Source organism: Callospermophilus lateralis, chromosome 13 (genome assembly GCF_048772815.1).
Source record: "Callospermophilus lateralis isolate mCalLat2 chromosome 13, mCalLat2.hap1, whole genome shotgun sequence".
Classification (NCBI taxonomy): Eukaryota; Metazoa; Chordata; class Mammalia; order Rodentia; family Sciuridae; genus Callospermophilus; species Callospermophilus lateralis.
Genome location: NC_135317.1, coordinates 51,135,666 through 51,142,910, shown reverse-complemented (window position 1 = coordinate 51,142,910; position 7,245 = coordinate 51,135,666).

Genomic DNA, 7,245 nt, shown 5'->3' with positions numbered 1-7,245 from the left:
GCCAGAACATCAGATAATGAAGACAAAATATATCATCTTGAAAAGAGTCTAGCCAACTCAGAAAGGCTGGTAAAAAATCATGAGAAAAACATCCAAGAGATATGGGATAACATAAAAAAACCAAACTTAAGAGTCATCAGGATAGAGGAAGGTATACAGGTTCAAACCAAGGGAATGAGTAACCTGCTACATGAAATAATTATAGAAAACTTTCCAGAAATAAAAAAGGAAATGGATATACAAATTGTAGATGCATACAGGACACCGAGCATACAAAGTCACAGCAGACCAATGTCAAGACACATTGTTATGAAGATATCCAATATACAAAACAAAAAGAAAATATTAAAAGCTACAAGAGAAAGGAGGCAGATTACATTCAGGGGTAAACCAATAAGGTTAACAACAAATTTTTCATCACAGATGCTGAAAGCAAGAAGATCCTGGAACAATGTATTTCAAACACTGAAAGACAATGGATGCCAACCAAGAATTTTATATCCAGCAAAATTAAGCTTCAGGTACAACAACAAAATAAAAATCTTTCATGATAAACAAAAGTTAAAAGTATTTGCAGCCAGAAAACCAGCATTGCAAAGCATCTTGAGCAAAACACTACACAAGGAAGAAATGAAAAACAATAACCAAAACCAACAGTGAGAAATACCTCAGTAAAGCCACAGAGCAGGGGGAAAGCTAATCATGGAGAAACAAACCAAATTAAAAAAAAAAAGATAAATAATCAAACATGGCTGGAAGTACAAACCATATATCAATAGTAACTCTAAACGTAAATGGCTTAAACTCACCAATAAAGCGACATAGGCTGGTAACATGGATTAAAAAAACAAATCCAACAATATGCTGCCTCCAGGAGATACATTTGATTGGAAAAGACATACACAGGCTGAAGGTGAAAGGTTGGGAAAAAACATACCACACACACGGTCCTCGTAAGCAAGCAGGGGTGGCCATCCTCATATCGAATAAAAGTGACTTCAGGACTAAGTTAATCAAAAGGGATAAGGAAGGACATTATACACTGTTAAAAGGAACCATTCACCAACAAGACATAACAATTATCAATATTTATGCACCAAATAATGGTGCTGCGAAGTTCATAAAACAAACTCTCCTCAAGTTCAAGAATCAAATAGACCACAACACAATAATTATGGGTGACTTCAACACACCTCTCTCACCATTGGACAGATCCTCCAAACAAAAGTTGAATAAAGAAACTATAGAACTCAATATCACAATCAATAACCTAGACTTAACTGACATATATAGAATAGATAAACCATCATCAAGTGGATATACTTTTTTCTCAGTACCACATGGATCCTTCTCAAAAATAGACCATATATTATGCCATAGGGCAACCCTCAGTAAATATAATGGAATGGAGATAATACCATGCATTTTATCTGATCATAATGGAATGAAACTGGAAATCCATGATAAAAGAAGGAAGGAAAAATCATACATCTCATGGAAAATGAACAATATGTTACTGAATGATCAATGGGTTACAGAAGACATAAAGGAGGAAATCAAAAAATTCTTAGAGACAAATGAAAATACAGACACAACATATTGGAATCTATGGGACACAATGAAAGCAGTTTTAAGAGGGAAATTCATCGCCTGGAGGTCATTCCTCAAGAAAAGGAAAAACCAACAAATAAATGAGCTCACACTTCATCTCAAAGCCCTAGAAAAGGAAGAACAAAACAACAGCATATATAGCAGAAGGCAAGAAATAATTAAAATCAGAGTGGAAATCAACAAAATTGAAATAAAAGAAACTATTGAAAAAATTGACAAAACTAAAAGTTGGTTTTTTGAAAAAATAAATAAGATCAACAGATCCTTAGCCATGCTAATGAAGAGAAGAAGAGAGAGAACTCAAATTACTAACATATGGGATGAAAAAGGCAATATCACAACAGATGCTACAGAAATACAGAAGACAATTAGAAATTATTTTGAAACCATATATTCCAATAAAATAGAAGATAGTGAAGACATCGATAAATTTCTTAAGTCATATGATTTGCCCAGCCTATATCAGGAGGATACACACAATTTGAACAGACCAATATCAATGGATGAAATAGAAGAAGCAATCAAAGGACAACCAACCAAGAAAAGCCCAGGACCGGATGGGTATACAGCGGAGGTTTACAAAATCTTTAAAGAAGAATTAAAACCAATACTTTTCAAGTTATTTCAGGAAGTAGAAAAAGAGGGAGCCCTTCCAAATTCATTCTATGAGGCCAACATCACCCTGATTCCGAAACCAGACAAAGACACCTCAAAGAAAGAAAACTACAGACCAATATCTCTAATGAACATAGATGCAAAAATCCTCAATAAATTTCTGGCGAATTGGATACAAAAACACATCAAAAAAATTGTGCACCATGATCAAGTAGGATTCATCCCTGGGATGCAAGGATGGTTCAATATAAGGAAATCAATAAATGTTATTCACCACATCAATAGACTCAAAGATAAGAACCATATGATCATCTCGATAGATGCAGAAAAAGCATTCGGCAAAGTACAGCATCACTTTATGTTCAAAACACTAGAAAAACTAGGGATAACAGGAACTTACCTCAACATTGTAAAAGCTATCTATGCTAAGCCTCAGGCTAGTATCATTCTGAATGGAGAAAAATTGAAGGCATTCCCTCTAAAATCTGGAACAAGACAGGGATGCCCTCTATCACCACTTCTATTCAACATAGTTCTCGAAACACTGGCCAGAGCAATTCGACAGACAAAAGAAATTAAAGGCATAAAAATAGGAAAAGAAGTACTTAAATTATCACTATTTGTGGACAACATGATTCTATACCTAGAAGACCCAAAAGTGTCTACAAAGAAACTACTAGAATTAATAAATGAATTCAGCAAAGTGGCAGGATATAAAATCAACACGCATAAATCAAAGGCATTTCTGTGTATCAGCGACAAAACTTCTGAAATGGAAATGAGGAAAAACACCCCATTCACAATATCCTCAAAAAAATAAAATACTTGGGAATCAACCTAACAAAAGAGGTGAAAGATTTATATAATGAAAACTACAGAACCCTAAAGAGAGAAATAGAAGAAGATCTTAGAAGATGGAAAAATATACCCTGTTCATGGATAGGCAGAACTAACATCATCAAAATGGCAATATTACCAAAAGTTCTCTATAGGTTCAATGCAATGCCAATCAAAATTCCAATGACATTTCTTGTAGAAATAGATAAAGCAATCATGAAATTCATATGGAAAAATAAAAGACCCAGAATAGCAAAAGCAACTCCAAGCAGGTAGTGTGAATCAGGCGGTATAGCGGTACCAGATTTCAAATTATACTACAGAGCAATAGTAACAAAAACAGCATGGTACTGGTACCAAAACAGGTGGGTGGACCAATGGTACAGAATAGAGAACTCAGAGACTAATCCACGAAGTTACAACTATCTTATATTTGATAAAGGTGCTAAAAGCATGCAATGGAGGAAGGATAGCATCTTCAACAAATGGTGTTGGGAAAACTGGAAATCCATTTGCAACAAAATGAAACTGAAACCCTTCTCTCGTCATGCACAAAAGTTAACTCAAAATGGATCAAGGAGCTGCTTGATATCAAATCAGAGACTCTGCGTCTGATAGAAGAAAAAGTTGGCTCTGATCTACATATCGTGGGGTTGGGCTCCAAATTTCTTAATAGGACACCCATAGCACAAGAGTTAATAACAAGGATCAACAAATGGGACTTACTTAAACTAAAAAGTTTATTATCCGCAAGAGAAACAATAGGAGAGGTAAATAGGGAGCCTATATCCTGGGAACAAATTTTTACTCCTCACACTTCAGATAGAGCCCTAATATCCAGAGTATACAAAGAACTCAAAAAATTAAACAATAAGATAACAAATAACCCAATCAACAAATGGGCCAAGGACATGAACAGACACTTCTTGAGGAGGACATACAATCAATCAACAAGTACATGAAAAAATGCTCACCATCTCTAGCAGTCAGAGAAATTCAAATCAAAACCACCCTAAGATACCATCTTACTCCAGTAAGATTGGCAGCCATTATGAAGTCAAACAACAACAAGTGCTGGCGAGGATGTGGGGAAAAGGGTACACTTGTACATTACTGGTGGGACTGCAAATTGGTGCGGCCAATTTGGAAAGCAGTATGGAGATTCCTGGGAAAGCTGGGAATGGAACCACCATTTGACTCAGCTATTGCCCTTCTCAGACTATTCCCTGAGGACCTTAAAAGAGTGTATTATAGGGACACTGCTACAACAATGTTCATAGCAGCACAATTCACAATAGCTAGACTGTGGAACCAACCTAGATGCCCTTCAATAGATGAATGGATAAAAAAAGTGTCATTTATACACAATGGAGAATTACTCTGCACTAAAAAAATGACAAAATCTTGGAATTTTCAGGAAAATGGATGGCACTAGAGCAGATTATGCTAAGCGAAACTATCCAATCCCTAAAAAACAAATGCCAAATGTCATCTTTGATATAAGGAGAGCAACTAAGAACAGAGTAGAGAGGAAGAGCATGAGAAGAAGATCACCTCTAAACAGGGTTGAGAGGGGGTAGGGAAAGAGAGAGAGAAGGGAAATTGCATGGTAAAGGAAGGAGACCCTCATTGTTATACAAAATTACATGTAAGAGGAAGTGAGGGGAAAGGGGAAAAAAACAAGAGAGAGAAATGAATTACAGTAGATGCGGTAGGGAGAGAAGATGGGAGGGGAGGGGAGGGGAGGGGAGAGAAGGGGAGGGGAGGGGGGATAGTAGAGAATAGGAAAGGCAGCAGAATACAACATACACTAGTATGGCAGTAGGTAAAAAAGTGGATGTGTAACTGATGTGAATCTGCAATATGTATATATGGTAAAAATGGGAGTTCATAATCCGCTTGAATCAAATGTATGAAATATGATATGTCAAGAACTTTGTAATGTTTTGAACAATTAATAATAAAAAATAAAAAAATAAGAAAAAAAGGAAATTGAATTGACAACTCACAGAATGGAAGAAAATATTTGCACATCATAGGTTATAACTCAGAAATGATGGTTACCCTAAATACAGAAAGAACTGTTACAATTAAACAACAAAGAAAATCCAATAAAAAGTGTTCAAAGACTTGAATATGCCATTCTCAAAAGATCATTATGCTTGCAAAACAGTCATCATTTATCATTTATCATTAAGGATTTGCAAATCAAAGTCATAACAAGAGACCACTTTATGACTAGAAGGATGGTTACAATCAAAGACATGGACAATGGCATATGTTCTCAGGGATAAGGACACACAGTGACCTGGGGAAGGAAATGTAAAGGATGTGCCTACTTTCTAACACAGTCTGGTAACTCCTTCCATGTTAGACACAGACTTACTAAATTACCCAGCAATCCCAGTCCTAGGTCTACACCCAAGAGAAACAAACGTAGACATGCACACAAAAGTTTGTATATGAGTGTTCACAGCAGTGTTATTCAAATAGCCAAAAGTACACGTGACTCACTCAACTAATAAAATAGATTAATAAATATGGCATATCCATCTAATGGAATGTTGTTCTGCAATAGAAAGGAATGGAGTACTGATAACATGCTACAGCATGAATGAACCTTTAAAATACTAGGCCAACTCAAAAAGCCAGTCACAAAAAAATACAGGGTCTCACTTAAGGCCCTGATTTTACCCTTGGTGAAGGAAGGGTCACTTGACACTTTGTCCCATGTGCAGGCAGCCACACACCTCTCCAGGCACAGTTAAAGACAGACTTACTGAAAAGTTTCTAGGAGAAGTCAGGTTTCACAGCATGCTTTGTTTGCATGGTTCCTCCTCCAAATTCCCTGGTGCCACAATTCATCAACACCTGTTCCTCCATCAGGTTCTCCAGACAGAAGGCAGCATCTTCCCGAATATTCTTTGTCATGCCACGCCATTTTCCTGCTCAGACTTCTCCATTCCTGCCTTCTTCTGGACCTCACCAGAGCGTCAATTTCAAGTTTTCTCCGGGCAGATCTCATTGCTCTCAGGCAGCAGACCCTGCAGCCTCCAGCTGGTCTCCTTAGAGGCATGGGCTAATGGAAGAGAGGGGACTCAGGAAAAAGTTCATCATGTAATTTTTATCACAGAATTTTCCTATGAGTACATAAAGTATATTCATGTTTTGAATAGAGGTTTACATGTCCCAAAGGAAGTTGTCATTTCTTATTCTCAAGAATCTGTCACTTTAAAACACTCTAACAATAGGAGGCCACACTTGTCATATTTTTGACCTTCATAAAGTTGTATGTTGAAAAAAAAAGATAAAAAAATAAAGTTGTATGTTGTCCTCTGACCCAATATTGATATAGCTAATGGCATAATGAGTAATTCAACCAAAATTTCAGGCAAGGATTTATGAACAGCATGCTGTAACCAACAAAGCCCCCCCCCCCCCCCCCCAAAATGAATCCTCAAATGGACACCTCACCAGACTGGATATCCCTGAATGTGGCTCTGTTACCACTGTTTACCGTTGATGAGTCCTTTCTTCCCCAATGTTGAACTATAACACAGGAGAAGAACGCTGAGGCAAGTTTAGAGTGGAAAGTAGAAGCTTTATTATAGGACAGCAGAAAAGCTTCTCCCAGAGGAAGAAGGGGACCCAAGAGGTGGAATCCTTGGACTGGCAATATCTTCCCCTTTTTATAGCTAAGGTCTTCATTCAGCTTTCCCACATTCCTGTTGCATTCCTGTTCTTTGTTCTGTTAACTTTCAGTGATGGAATGTAGGTGGAAAGGCCCAAAGGGTGAAGCACAAGTGGGCCAAAGGAGTAATCAGGGCAGGAAGGACTTTTGGATTAGCATCTCCATGTTTGCTGGGAGCTGTTTCATTAACATTTCTTTGGGAGGGGTTCTGGGTCTTGGGGATATTAACATTCCAAGAGTTGTTCTGCTTTTCTTGGACTCCATTCTCAACATGGCCTTCATTTTTAATTTTATTCGATATTAGACACAATTTATCTAACTACACTGACTACATATCTTTAAATATGGGTTCAGCACCATCTAAAAAACCTACTGAAATCAGGCCACATGCCATCCTCACTGAGAACCCACTTGTCTGTTCCTTTAGACTCACAGTTCCCTCACTGGTATCCCTCAGTTGTTTTCCATTTTAAACATTTTATTATAGTTAA